This window comes from Oncorhynchus keta, chromosome 7 (assembly GCF_023373465.1).
Source record: "Oncorhynchus keta strain PuntledgeMale-10-30-2019 chromosome 7, Oket_V2, whole genome shotgun sequence".
In the NCBI taxonomy this organism is placed as follows: Eukaryota; Metazoa; Chordata; class Actinopteri; order Salmoniformes; family Salmonidae; genus Oncorhynchus; species Oncorhynchus keta.
Window position 1 is genome coordinate 20,489,826 of NC_068427.1, and position 11,838 is coordinate 20,501,663.

The window sequence follows — 11,838 nt, forward strand, 5'->3', positions numbered from 1 at the left end:
AGGTCCTCACCAGACATCACCGGCAACAACGTTGTCTATGGGCAAAAACCCACCGTCGCTGGACCAGAAAGGACTGGCAAAAAGTTCTCTTCACTGATGAGTGGCGGTTTTGTCTCACCATGGGTGATGGTCGGATTTGCGCTTATCTTCGAAGGAATAAGCGTTACACCGAGGACTGGAGCGGGATCGATTTGGAGGTGGAGGGTCCGTCATGGTCTGGGGCGGTGTGTAACAGTATCTCAACGCTGTGCGTTACAGGGAAATCCTTCTCCCTCATGTGGTACCCTTCCTGCAGGCTCATCCTGACATGACCCTCCAGCATGACAATGCCACCAGCCATACTGCCCGTTCTGTTCGTGATTTCCTGCAAGACAGGAATGCCAGTGTTCTGTCATGGCCAGCGAAGAGCCCTCATGGACTGCACCAGATGCACTGCAGTACTTAATGCAGCTGGTGGCCACACCAGATACTGACTGTTGCTTTTGATTTTGCCCCCCTTTGTTCAGGGACACATTATTCAATTTCTGTTAGTCACATGTCTGTGGAACTTGTTCAGTTTATGTCTCAGTTGTTGAGTCTTGTTATGTTCATACAAATATTTACACATGTTAAGTTTGCTGAAAATAAATGCATTTGACAGTGAGAGGATGTTTCTTTTTTTGCTTGCGCAGTGCCAAGCGTCGGCTGGAGTGGCATCAGACTGTTAAACAGCCATCACTAACATTGAGTGGCTGCTGCCAACATACTGACTCAAAACTTTAGCCACTTTAATCATTTAAAAAATGGATGTAATAAATGTATCACTAGTTACTTTGTACAATGCCACTTTAAATAAAGTTGACATACCCTACATTACCCATCTCCTATGTATATACTGTACTATATCATCTACTGCATCTTGCCTATGCCGTTCGGCCATCGCTCATCCATATATTTATATGTACGTATTCTTATTAATTCCTTTGTTGTTGTGAAATTGTTAGATTACTTGTTAGATATTACTGCATGGTCGGAACTAAAAGCACAAGCATTTCGCTACACTCGCATTAACATCTGCTAACCATGTGTATGTGACTAATAACATTTGATTTGATTTGCATAGTGCCAACTGTAATGTTTGTTGAAGGAGGAATAATGGTCTGGGGCTGTTTTTCATGGTTCGGGCTAGGCTCCTTAGTTCTAGTGAAGAGAAATCTTAACGCAACAGCATACAATGACATTGCAGAGGTTCCAACTTTGTTGCAACAGTTTGGGGAAGGCCCTTTCCTGTTTCAGCATGTCAATGCCCCTGTGCACAAAGCGAGGTCCATACAGAAATGTTTTGTTGAGATCGGTGTGGAAGAAATTGACTGGCCTGCACAGAACCCTGACCTCAACCCCATCGAACACCTTTCGGGATGAACGGCTACTGAGCCTGTCCCACGTTGAGGACATCATCACCACCTCCTCTCTGTCTAGCAGTAAGTCAAGACAGCAGACCTCTCATCACTTTCCAGGGTGCATTTCACCCACACGGCCGAGGCCTCAGAGGGCCGGAGGGAGACAACGACAACTCCGATACTTTAGCACCTGACCGAGCTGATTCGGTTGAGGTGATGTCACTCATATCTCTTCTCAGTGGAACAATTGACACCCTGAGAAATTGAGGGGGAGATGTGGACCTTTTTATATGATTGTGTCAAGTGGCGGGTGGAATGGGCACTCTTTTTCTCATGCACACTTTCTTTTATTTATTTTTGTGGACTGTCTCTGTCTCTCCTCTCTCTAATCTGCTGCTAAATTTGAGTACTGTCTTGTTGCTTTAAGGATAGTTTTTCTTGCAGGAGGTGCAGTAAACTAAAGAGTGAGTTGACAGTGTAATCCATGAATGTTGTCTTGCCCTTTAGCCCTGCTTAGTTTAACTGTGATCTGTGGGGAAATGTTTTCTCATCAATACAGGTGCTTACAGCATTGTCTGTGTATTTCATCAATGAACCCAAAGGTATTCATTTGTTGAAGCGTTTTTTGGTTTAATCTGAATTCATGCCTCCAGCGTAGTTCTGTTATTATTTTGTCTTTATTTATAGGGCCTCGGTCTCTCGGTTAGTTACAACTTCCCTGCAGGAAACACTTTGAATAATAACACCGGAGGGTTTTGCTAATTATTTTAGCATAATTCCTTTCTTCGTTGGAATCTGTTTTATTTTGCCAATTTGGTATTTTGCTCAGTACAAACTTCCAGACACAATCGCACAGCAAAAAAACAATTTTGTCAGCGAGCTCTCAAGCTTTAGTGTGGTAATGGGGAAAGAATATACGAGATAGCAGGAGTTTAAACAAGGCTGCTCCAAAAGGAAGATAATAATCCAAACAAAATAAAAGGTGAGACAAATACATTTAGTTGGAAATACAGTAAGTGTACATGTCTTGGTACGTCTTCATTCAAACTAACAGCAAAATGATTCAGCAGTTAGGCTTGGGCTTGTGACAGAGGATTAGTATGAGGGATTTAGAATATTTCTCTCTGAGGTAATTTAGTTTGGAGGACATGACAGAACGAGTGATCCAGACTTTGTTACCCTGTCCTCTTTGGGGTAAACTGATGTCATCTTGTGGAGGTGGATGATGTTGAGAGTGAGAGAGGAAACGACAACGCCTTTCCCTCGTCTCTTTTCTGGTAAAAGAAAGAAGAAAGAAAGAACAACTGTGGAGAAAAAGGTCTATATTGATGGATGGCTGGTGAGAAGGGAGCCAGTTGTACTCTCTTCCCAATAGGAGCATAGTGGTTGTTAGTGACTCAGCCTGGTGAACTTCAGTGGCATTAACACAAAGGTCACAACACTACATTTCTCTCTATGCAGCAAGCTACAGGGACCTCACGCTGCTGATCACAGTGGCCAAGACACACACGTGCAAGCAGACGCATGCACAGACGGACACACTCACACGCTCGTGCTCATGCTTCCAGGCACGGGCACACACTCTCTTGCGCATAAACACACACAGGCACACTAGACCCTGTCTCTGCAGCTAGCCCAACCTTGTCTTTGAAGTCATTTAGAAATTGATTGTAGATCAATGTGCACAAGCAGTAAGTTAAAAACGTTGTAATGTACAGTGCCTTGCGAAAGTATTCGGCCCCCTTGAACTTTGCGACCTTTTGCCACATTTCAGGCTTCAAACATAAAGATATAAAACTGTATTTTTTTGTGAAGAATCAACAACAAGTGGGACACAATCATGAAGTGGAACGACCCTTTACTTTCAGTGCAGCAAACTCTCTCCAGAAGTTCAGTGATGATCTCTGAATGATCCAATGTTGACCTAAATGACTAATGATGATAAATTACAATCCACCTGTGTGTAATAAAGTCTCCGTATAAATGCACCTGCACTGTGATAGTCTCAGAGGTCCGTTAAAAGCGCAGAGAGCATCATGAAGAACAAGGAACACACCAGGCAGGTCCGAGATACTGTTGTGAAGAAGTTTAAAGCCGGATTTGGATACAAAAAGATTTCCCAAGCTTTAAACATCCCAAGGAGCACTGTGCAAGCGATAATATTGAAATGGAAGGAGTATCAGACCACTGCAAATCTACCAACACCTGGCCGTCCCTCTAAACGTTCAGCTCATACAAGGAGAAGACTGATCAGAGATGCAGCCAAGAGGCCCATGATCACTCTGGATGAACTGCAGAGATCTACAGCTGAGGTGGGAGACTCTGTCCATAGGACAACAATCAGTCGTATATTGCACAAATCTGGCCTTATGGAAGAGTGGCAAGAAGAAAGCCATTTCTTAAAAATATCCATAAAAAGTGTTGTTTAAAGTTTGCCACAAGCCACCTGGGAGACACACCAAACATGTGGAAGAAGGTGCTCTGGTCAGATGAAACCAAAATTGAACTTTTTGGCAACAATGCAAAACGTTATGTTTGGCGTAAAAGCAACACAGCTCATCACACTGAACACACACCATCCCCACTGTCAAACATGGTGGTGGCAGCATCATGGTTTGGGCCTGCTTTTCTTCAGCAGGGACAGGGAAGATGGTTAAAATTGATGGGAAGATGGATGGAGCCAAATACAGGACCATTCTGGAAGAAAACCTGATGGAGTCTGCAAAAGACCTGAGACTGGGACGGAGATTTGTCTTCCAACAAGACAATGATCCAAAACATAAAGCAAAATCTACAATGGAATGGTTCAAAAATAAACATATCGAGGTGTTAGTAATATATAATAATAATAATAATGTGTTAGAATGGCCAAGTCAAAGTCCAGACCTGAATCCAATCGAGAATCTGTGGAAAGAAATTAAAACTGCTGTTCACAAATGCTCTCCATCCAACCTCACTGAGCTCGAGCTGTTTTGCAAGGAGGAATGGGAAAAAATGTCAGTCTCTCGATGTGCAAAACTGATAGAGACATACCCCAAGCGACTTACAGCTGTAATCGCAGCAAAAGGTGGCGCTACAAAGTATTAACTTAAGGGGGCTGAATAATTTTGCACGCCCAATTTTTCAGTTTTTGATTTGTTAAAAAAGTTTGAAATATCCAATAAATATCGTTCCACTTCATGATTGTGTCCCACTTGTTGTTGATTCTTCACAAAAAAATACAGTTTTATATCTTTATGTTTGAAGCCTGAAATGTGGCAAAAGGTCGCAAAGTTCAAGGGGGCCGAATACTTTCGCAGATAGTATTCAATCCAATTGTTTTATCATGTTAGACTCTTCTTTAAAACCTGTTTGTGAGAACAACACCGGAGACACTCGGCATTAGCAATAGGGCTGGGAATTGCCAGGGACCTCACAATACGATATTATCATGATACTTAGGTGCCGATACGATATGTATTGCGATTCTCACGATTCTATATGTATTGCGTTTGGTGGCTGTGATTTTACTGCGACTCGATGTTCCAAACATGTTGTTCAGCGCACGTCTGCTGCAGTTGGATGAGAACGAGTTCTGATCAGTCATGGAAATAAAAGCGCTGTACACAAATTGTCTCTCTATTTTAGAAGATGGAGGACAAGCTACGAAGGAAAGGTACTGGAGTTTTTGTTCAGGTACAGCCAACTAGCGCAGAAATAATATTGCGATATTGTCAAAACGATATGATATGTCGTAAAAAAGAATATCCAGATGTGTAACTGTATAAATGTTTCCCCATGACTAATTCCCAATATCACTGTAGACTCGGAGACAAACGTAGGGAAGGAGAAATCGACAAAAGTAGGTTATTTAGTGGAGTTTGGTTCAGTTTGGTGTACCTGGAGGGGATGCATGGTTTTAGACAGCCTCAAATTCATTCACAATTGATATAATGGGAGTGTTAAAATGTCCGCTGCATTAGGTCTGGTTTTGATCCTCCTTCCGGCTACAAGGTGTGCATAATGTGAGCCTGGTTTCCAGACAGTACTTCTCTGGCCCTGGGATAAATAAGCAGACAAAGGTAAATGTTGTTTTGCTAGATTGTTGCTGGCTGGGTTTTAATCTCCCGTCGACAAAGACTGTGTTCCCCGAGTTCTAATTCCACCCAAAGCCTCTTTGGTGCTATAGGGACTGCCCACCTACTCGCTTTTCTAACTGACAGACGTGACATGCTGTGTTTGGCCGCTTGTGATATATTAACCTAGCCTTGGGGGCTTACACACACACACACCCGCTCCCACTTTACGATACTGTAGTAGAATATACACGTATGCTCTCCCTTTCTCTCTCTCTCTCTTTCACACATATTGACATTTATAGAACCACACATGCAAGCATTCACTCATCCCATCCGCATGGTCCTTTGGTCTTCCTTTCCTCTGTGTGTCTTTGTGTTGTGTTGGATCTCTCTGATGGACGTGTCTGTCTGTATATTATCTGTATGATGTTAGCTTCTCTGTTCCATCCTGTTTTATATCTCTCAGTAGAACTTCACAAACCAGGCTAATAACTCTGGCTTTAATGGTGTTCCGTACAACCCTCAGAGGTTGGCAAAGATGTCCACATTAAAGTTGGTTGAAAGCCGTTGTAGTGAGCGCTGCCTTTTTCCCAATGTGATGGTTGTGAGAGTTTTATTGTGTGTGTGTGTGTGTGTGTGTGTGTGTGTGTGTGTGTGTGTGTGTGTGTGTGTGTGTGTGTGTGTGTGTGTGTGTGTGTGTGTGTGTGTGTGTGTGTGTGTGTGTGTGTGTGTGTGTGTGTGTGTGTGTGTGTGTGTGTGTGTGTGTGTGTGTGTGCGTGTGGAGAGAGTGAGAGAGAGCATGTACGTGCTTGCACCAGTGTGTTAATGTGTTGGAGTGAGTTTGTGTTAATAGAATGCGAGCCTAGGAGATTGACAGTGTGTTATGGATGTGCCGTAATAAACCTCTGACTTGCTTCCCCTCGTACACTCAGCTCATCCTGTGACTCTTCTGGCATAACAGCCAGTGGACTGCTTTGTTGATGGACCACTGAAGCCCCAGATACCAGACCCAAACACCAGACCCAGACCTAGATAGGCTCTCTGACCCGTGAGAGCTGAGGGGAGATGATGGCAGCAACTTAGTTTAAAGAGAATACATGACTCCTGTGGACACACAATAACAAACACACACTATAATCAGAGATTAGCTGTCTGCGTCTAGACAGAGAGAGATAGAGACAAACTCCTCAGTATGCTGAAACAGCATCACGGCTCTACCAGGCCTCCTCACACCACAACGATGTCTGACGCTATGATAAATCGCTGTGTCTGGAGCAGGGGAGGGAGTAGCCTAATGAATAAAGGAAATTGTTGATGCAGGGTAGGGGAGGAGGAGAAATGAGGGGTCAGCATTCTCAATTCATATGCAAACCAGGGTCCTTAACAAGCCGTGCCTAATGCGCTCATGAGTCTTAATTACTCTGAGACGTGTTAACCCCGCATTGGTTTCCACTTCTGTCTCATCCATTCAAATGTGACAATTTTATAATCACCAGTCTGTTCAGGATCATCAGCACACACGCCTTGTCCACACACTCATTCACACACACACACACACACACACACACACACACACACACACACACACACACACACACACACACACACACACACACACACACACACACACACACACACACACACACACACACACACACACAGGGGCTACGTAGACCAGGTCCCAGGGAAAGAGACAGGGGCTACGTAGACCAGGTCCCAGGGAAAGAGACAGGGGCTATGTAGACCAGGTACCAGGGAAAGAGACAGGGGCTATGTAGACCAGGTCCCAGGGGAAGAGACAGGGGCTATGTAGACCAGGTACCAGGGGAAGAGACAGGGGCTATGTAGACCAGGTCCCAGGGGAAGAGACAGGGGCTATGTAGACCAGGTCCCAGGGAAAGAGACAGGGGCTATGTAGACCAGGTCTCAGGGGAAGAGACAGGGGCTATGTAGACCAGGTCCCAGGGAAAGAGACAGGGGCTATGTAGACCAGGTCTCAGGGGAAGAGACAGGGGCTATGTAGACCAGGTCCCAGGGGAAGAGACAGGGGCTACATAGACCAGGTACCAGGGGAAGAGACAGGGGCTACATAGACCAGGTACCAGGGGAAGAGACAGGGGCTATGTAGACCAGGTCCCAGGGAAAGAGACAGGGGCTACATAGACCAGGTACCAGGGGAAGAGACAGGGGCTACATAGACCAGGTACCAGGGGAAGAGACAGGGGCTATGTAGACCAGTGTATAGGTAGTCATATTAGCTCCATGGCAGTTGGTGTAACATTTGTTCTCTGCTGCCTATCTGTGTTCACTCGCACAGCCTGATGATATGAATCTCTCTGTCACGTCTCTCTCTCCTCTCTCCCTCTCTCTCTCTTTCTCTCCCTCTCTCTCTCTTTCTCTCTCTCTCTCTCTAGTGATCTCGTGAACGGTCTGGTGTCGTTGATGAACAGTAACATCAGCAGCCCAGTCAACCTGGTGAGTTTGTCCGTTACTCTTGAATCCAAACATTATAACGGTATCATCTATATCTGTGTGTAATTTAATATATTTTTGAATTGTCAAAGCAAATGGATGATGATTAGTAAAAAGAAAAAATACACTAACATATCTGACTATTGTTGTTTTAGTCATACTGTGAGCTGTGTAGCTATTCAGACGGTTCTCTATAGTACCTCTCAGGCAATGGAAGTTACATAATGGTAGCTATTCAGCCAGTTCACTCTGACATAATGTTTAGAGATGTGACAGTAGTACACACCATATTGGAGTTTAATGACTTAAATGTAAATGTAATGTAAATGCTGAGCTCATCAGGAGTCTGGTGGGTGAGTGTCGGATCAATAGACAAGCCCTCTGCAACAACACTTTTCCTTATCCTTCCCCTTGCTCCTTATCTTTCTTACTTTTTCTCTTTCAAGCTTTCTTCCTCTCTCTGAAAATATAATAGATTGCCGCTGTTCTAGGTTGGACTTGTACCTAATTGTATCCTTCTCTACCTCCCACTTTTCACCACACACAATCACACACACACACAGTGAGCCGCAGTCAGATCCAGTTCCTTCCAGAGGGGCAGGGCGACCCTCAGAGGCGACGGCCCGACATCCGCAAAGCCAAGATGATGCTAAGGCTGGGAACCTGTGGTCAGTACATAAACACACATGCCAATGCTAGACACACACACAGGCGCACGCACGCACACACACACTAGATACAGACTCACGCTAGACACAAACACACACACACACGACTGCATGCACACACATACACTCATGCGGCTAGACAGACATACTCTCAATGCATTCGATCACACTACTACACACAACAATATTCCATCAGACTTGTGCGTAATGTCAAAGGAGTGAATTGCTGTGTCATAGCTCACACAGGGTTGGCTGTACATATTGTATTAAACATTGAACATATTTTATATGACATGAATGAAAACACAGTACACTGAGGGAGGTATACAACCGCTCACCGGACAGTTTATTAGGTACACCACACCTGCAGACAGTGAGTCACGTGGCCGTGGCTTGTTATATAAAGCAGGCAGACAGGCATTCAGTTACTATTCCATTGAACAAAATGGTGAGAACGAGTGACCTAATCAGCTTTGAGCGTGGTATGATTGACGGTGCCATGTGTGCTGCTTCCAGTACCTCAGAAACATCTGTCCTACTGGGTTTTTCAGGCACGACGAGGGTCTGGGCCCACAGTCCTGTGGGCGAAAACAGCTCATTGATGAGAATGGCAAGAATCGCGCAAGCTAATAGGCGGGCCACAAACAGACAAATAACGGTGCAGTACAACAGTGGTGTGCAGAACGGCATCTCTGAACGCACAACTCAATACTTGTCACGGATGGGCTACTGCGGCAGACGACCACACCGGGTTCCACTCCTGTCCACTAAAAACAAGAAGAAGAAGCGGCTCCAGTGGTCACGGGATCACCAACACTGGACAATTGAGGAGTTGAAAAACATTGCCTGGAACATGAAGGTGAGTTCAGTCTACTTGAGTGGCCTATGGAGTCCCCAGACCTCAACCCAATAGAGCATCTTTGGGATGAAATGGAACGGGCTGTTCCCAGCATGAATGCCATCGCGTCAGCGTGGACCAACATCCCTGTGGAACATTTGCAACACCAGGTAGAATGCCCCAAATAATTCAGGTTGTTCTGGAGGCAAAGGGGGTACCGACCCAGTACTTGATGGGTATACCTAATAAACTATCTGGTGAGTATATAATACCACTCAGTATTGAAACATGCCTGTCACTCACTCTCACCAGTGATTCACCATTTACTCAATGCACTGCTGTCACATCACACTGCCCAGAGAGGTGGAGGGGTGGTGCATTATGGGGGATGTAGTTTGACACTGTCTGGGGGTTGGATATAGGGGATCCCCAGGTGATGTTCTTTGAGACTACTATGATTGTTTGTGTTTTACGTACGCTTGGATGTGCATGTGATATTGTGCGTGTGTGTTTCTGTGCATAAACACCATATATACAAAAGTATGTGGACACCCCATCAAATCGGTAGATTTGGCTATTTCAGCCACACCCGTTGCGGACAGGGGCACACAGGCATGCAATCGAGCACACAGGCATGCAATCTCCATAAACAAACATTGGCTGTATAATGACCTTACTGAAGAGCTCAGTAACTTTCAATGTGGCACCGTCATAGGATGCCACCTTTCCAACAAGTCAGTTCGTCAAATTTCTGCCCTGCTATTGTAGATCTGCCCCAGTCACGTGTGCTGTTACTGTGAAGTGCTGTTACTGTGAAGTGGAAACGTGAAGTGGTAGGCCACACAAGCTCACAGAATGGGAGCGCCGAATGCTGAAGCTCGTAGTGCGTAAAAATCATCTGTCCTTTTTTGCAACATTCACTATCAATCAATCAATCCAATTTTGTTTGTCACATGCGCCGAATACAACAGGTGTAGACCTTACAGTGAAATTCTTATTACAAGCCCTTAACCAACAATGCAGTTTTAAGACAAAAAATGTTTAAGTATTTACTAAAATAAACTGAAGTAGACAATTGACTGGCCCCATCGAACACTTTTGGGATGAATTGGAACGCCAGTTCTAATCGGCCAACATCAGTGTCTGACCTCACTAATGTTCTTGTGGCTGAATGGAAGCAAGTCCCCACCGCAATGTTTCCGACACCTAGTAGAAAGCCTTCCCAGAAGAGTGGAGGCTGTTATAGAAGCAGAAGGGGAACCAACTCCATATTAATGGCCATGATTTTAGAATGAGATGTTCGAGGAGCAGGTGTCCACATACTTTTGGTCATGTAGTGTATGTGTCTATATATGTGTGTGTTCATGTGTATGTTGCTGTGTTGCCAGGTACCGTTGGAGGAAGGCCTGAACAAGACCATCCAGTACTTCAGCCGGGAGCTGGAGCACCAGGCTAACAACCAGTACATCCCCAAGCCCAAGGCAGCCCGCCAGAAGAAAGGACAACCCAGACACCACAACTGAGCTCAGGGGGTCAAGGTTCACGTCATCCCCATAGGCTGCTGGGTCACTGGAGGACTCAGGACCCTCCTCCTCAGAGGAGCGAAGACAAAGACAACATATAAATGTCCTGTATCTTCTTTTTTTTGCTGTGACGTTTGTGACATGAGAACTCAAACTGTCCCACCATAGAGACACTACTGTGGGAGATTTATTTTCAGGCAGATAGACATGCCTGAATGAAAGAATAGGAATCACAAACATGACAACGATCAGAATCCAGTTTGCACTCTGGGTTTTTTGTCAATAGAAATGTTTTTATATTTAAGAGCAGGCTTGTGTTTTGTTGCGTTATCTACTCTGTGCAGTGTCTGTTATGTTTTGTTTGTTTGACGTTATCTATTTTATCTTTCTTGTTTCCTGTCTCTTAAGTAAAATACTGCTTTGTATTCCAACCATTTGTACATTGGAGGAGAGGAGGGGTGAAGGACAGTGAGCCTCAGTGTTGTGCTTTGCCCCCCGTTCTGCATTTGCCCTGGTGCCGTTCAGTGAGCTGTCTGCCTGGACACAAACACACACCAGGAGTGTGTTTCTGCGTCACTGTGAGCGTGTTGTGGTTCTATCCGAGTATCCTTTGTGAAAGCTCTACTGTCAAAATGGAAATCCGGAAATCTTATATAATTAATTTCAGGTGAAGATGCTATTTTAATAAAAATATTTCCAATAATATGTCTCCCATGGGTTACTTCTAAAACCTTGGCATCACTGTTGCTATTCTGGGAGTGAGGAGGTTAGTCAATAATGTGAGGCTGAGCTGAGCGATAAGTCTTTATTTACACTGATCCTCCAAAGATCATACACAAACAAACAATACATGCACAATACAAACATCACACAACAACAGCTGGTGCAAAGTGATATGAA

The 11,838-nt window shown here is 44.6% G+C and overlaps 1 pseudogene; it reads left to right on the forward strand.

The window, feature by feature from the left end:
- LOC118385815 (UDP-glucuronic acid decarboxylase 1-like) overlaps nt 1–11,635 on the forward strand; it is a 51,339-nt pseudogene extending 39,704 nt beyond the window's left edge.
- Nucleotides 11,636–11,838: the final 203 nt, after the last annotated feature.